Source organism: Zingiber officinale, chromosome 3A (assembly GCF_018446385.1).
Source record: "Zingiber officinale cultivar Zhangliang chromosome 3A, Zo_v1.1, whole genome shotgun sequence".
Lineage (NCBI taxonomy): Eukaryota > Viridiplantae > Streptophyta > Magnoliopsida > Zingiberales > Zingiberaceae > Zingiber > Zingiber officinale.
Window position 1 is genome coordinate 83,373,250 of NC_055990.1, and position 3,515 is coordinate 83,376,764.

Sequence of the window (3,515 nt, forward strand, 5' to 3'; positions counted from 1 at the left end):
GATATGTATAAGTATGACATGTACTTTACTTTATATGGCTTGTACCAAGGGTGGGCTCCATAAGCGCCCCGAGGTCGATGGAATAAGACTCGGGCCTCGTTAGGGATGGGCTCCTAAGTGCCCCTAGGTCGATGGAGTAAGACTCAGGCCTAGTATGTTTGCCTTGTAGGGTTCAAGACTTGCTACCTTGGACCTACATAGGTTGCGCGCAATATGTAAGTGGTACATAGCCGGGATCCCCTTTAAGTTGATAATATGTTCAAGTATATATGTAAGAAGAAATGGTTTTAAAGATCATGAGACATACACATGTTTTTCGGATACATGTTTTCAAAATCATATTGCATATACCTTATGATCTTGTTGTGATGATGCTATGATTTATGATATGCCATGATTAGATATGATTATGTTATGTTTCATGCTATGCTTTAAGAACATGATATGCCATGCTACCTTATGATGATGCTATGATATGCCATGATTAGATATGATTATGTTATGTATCATGCTATGCTTTAAGAGATGATATGCCATGACTAGTTATGATTTTGTTATGTTGCATGATATGCTTAAGGAGTATGATATGTTATGCCATGACTAGTTGAGATCATGTTATGTTGAGATATTCTTTGATCATGTGATGATTTTCGGTTTTAGTGAGTAGGAAAGGAACTTACTGAGCCATGAGTGCTCATAGCTTACTTTCCTTGTTCCACAAATAAAGGAAAAAGCTGGATGAGCTAAAGGAGAAGCAGGGGAGGCAAGGAGATGTGTGTGGCGGTGGCTAGGCAACCAAATAAGAACCTGCTTTAAGAACTTTTAAGAGTTATGCTTTGGTTTCGTAAATTGTAGTACTATATGGGTAACTTGATGTTATGTTTCTATTTATCTTGTTATCATGTTATGGAAACCATATTAGTGTAGTTCGGATTTGAAAACAAAAGAAAAGTTTTATTAAACTAAGAAAAAAAATTATTTCAAGTCTTCCGCTGTAATATGTACATAGAGTATCGTAGCCCCGTCCCTTAGGGTTAGCAGGGAGGGCGGGCGTTACATAAACCATAACAGAAACGCTAGACTATAAGAGAGATAAGTTGATATTGGTTTTTTCACCGAAGCCTAATTCCTCTCTTCCTCCTCTCGCGTGCACGGCGATTCTGCCCGAGCGAAACCAAAGCCAAGATTAGGGTTGTCTCCGGCGTCGGCTTGAGGTGTTCTTCAAGGGGTCTTCTCCACCATCACGACCTCTTCGTTGAGGGGAGCTCGGGAGCACGAGGGAGAGACGGAACCGTGAGCCATCCGAAGCCCTAGCAGTTTCTTCGGGAGTGAGTCCAAGAACGCAAGTAAGTCGCTTACTCACCTACTGTAGGATAGCTTCGGATTTCTTTTTCTTTTGTGTTCCGAACTTGTTCTGTGAAGAAGGTTAGATTAGGGTTGCTGCCGTGACCTTCAAAGGAAGAATAGATTGTGTTCTTATCTAAATCCTTTGTGTCCTTAAGTTATCTAAAATAGTTTAAGGATTCATGTTTCCTTCAGTCTTTAGTTTTCTGCCGAGAATATCAGAGAAAAGAAACGGATTATATTGTTTCGAATTATAGATTTGGTCCGGTTGTGATTCCTCTTACCAGATGTCTAGTCGCCCATAATGATTTAATTTCGGTTGCCTTATATAAGTTTAAGCTGTGAACAAGTTTTATATGGGTTTTGTTTTAAAATTCCAGCAAGCCTTGTGGACCTTGCTGTGCAGGTCTAAATCCGTGATAGAGGGGCACGAGCAGCCTTGCTTTTGTTTCGGATTGTGTTGTGCCGAATTCATATTTGCTAGGGATTTTGATCTCTTTCTTTGCTTCCGAAGTGATGTGCAGAATTGGGTTTTTGCTAGAGGGTTAAGTGTAGTTCTGAGAATTGATTCCTCCTTTGTGCTTCTGTGGTAGCATGCTCAAAGATTGAATAAGTTTGTGCATAGGTTTTATTTTAAAAACAAACCAGAAAGCATAACTTAGTATTGTGCAATGAATAGGATAAAAACAGCTTCTCTTGAAGTGTTCTGTGGAGTTTGGTTGTGCTAGGAAAGGGGCACGAGCAGTTCCTTTTGGGGCTTGCTGTGCAATTCGGATATTGTTGCTGCTAGGCAATGAATCTGTGATGGTTTAGATTTTTGAGCATGTGGTTTAGGTTCTGATTTTCCAGCAAATTCTGTGTTGATTTCCTCTGCTGCTTTAGCTTGGTTATTAATTCCTTTGCTGCCGTATATTGGCATTCTTGAATATAAGGCATGTGAGTTAGATTCTTTAGTTTTATGATTTAGCATGTTGTTGGACTTTCCTATTTGTTATTAGTTAAGCATGTGTAGTTTCTTTATTACTAGAAGAGCATGAGCAGTGTTGAATTGTAATGTTTCTCCTTGCTATTAGAATAACATGAACATACTTAGGTTTGGTTTATCTTGAAGCTTGCTGTCATAAAACCAGATTTAGTTGTTTAGATTTGGAAATTAGAGCATGAAACATCCTAGTATTTGATTTTCTTCTTTGCTGCCATGTGTAGGAATAGGCCTTTTAACGAGCATGCAGTAGAGTGGTTTTGTGCTGTTAGGATTTCCATTGCTTAGTTTCGATACAGATCCTTCCTTATTAGTTTTATGCATGTAGATTTCAAGTTTATGTAGCTCCAATGAGTAGGAATAGCTATGTCAGTTCACATTGCAGTTTTGGGTTTCCTTTGCATTATAACAAATATGAACAGCTTCCATTTTAGCATGCTTAAAGATTTCAGAATTGTTTCCTTTGTTTTAAATCTGTTGTAGCATGTTTGAAGAAGTTAGATATGCTTTCTTTTGATTTGTCTCTGATATAGCATGCTTATAGAAGTCAGATTTTCTTTCCTTTGATTTGATTTTGTTGTAGCATGCCTATATTCTTTTTAAGAGTTTAAGAAAAATATAAGAAAGATAAAGAAAAGAAAGAAAAAGGTCAAGGCCTTAAGTAGATCCCAAAGTCAAGACTTTAGGGATTTTGGCACACAAGGTGCTAAAGAAAATGCCGAGGCATTATATATTAGAAGTATTAAAAGATAACAAGTATTTTACTTTTATCAGTGGCACTGTACTGGACTCTCTGTCCTTGGGCTGGCTCCCATAGTCGTCCCTAAGTTTAGATAACCTAGTAGTAACGGCTCGGCCGACGGTCGACGGTCGACGACCATAGGGTCGCCAAATGGGTCGGGTCGTTACAAAAGTAATAGCACAATTGTCGGGCCCAAGAAGAAGTTGATTATTATTTTGAAGTATTATAAGTATAAGTTTTGAACAAGTAAAGCAAGTTTTACATAAGTATAAAATATTTAAAGAATATGTCTTTAAACAAGTGAAATAAGATTCAGAAGGTGTTTAGAATTCTGTAAGCTTAGTTCTTTATGCTAGCATGATTGTATAGATTTACTTTACATGTTTAGCCTTTCAGTATGTTTCTTTCACTAGTAGATGAGCATGAGTAGATTTCCTTTTGAGCATT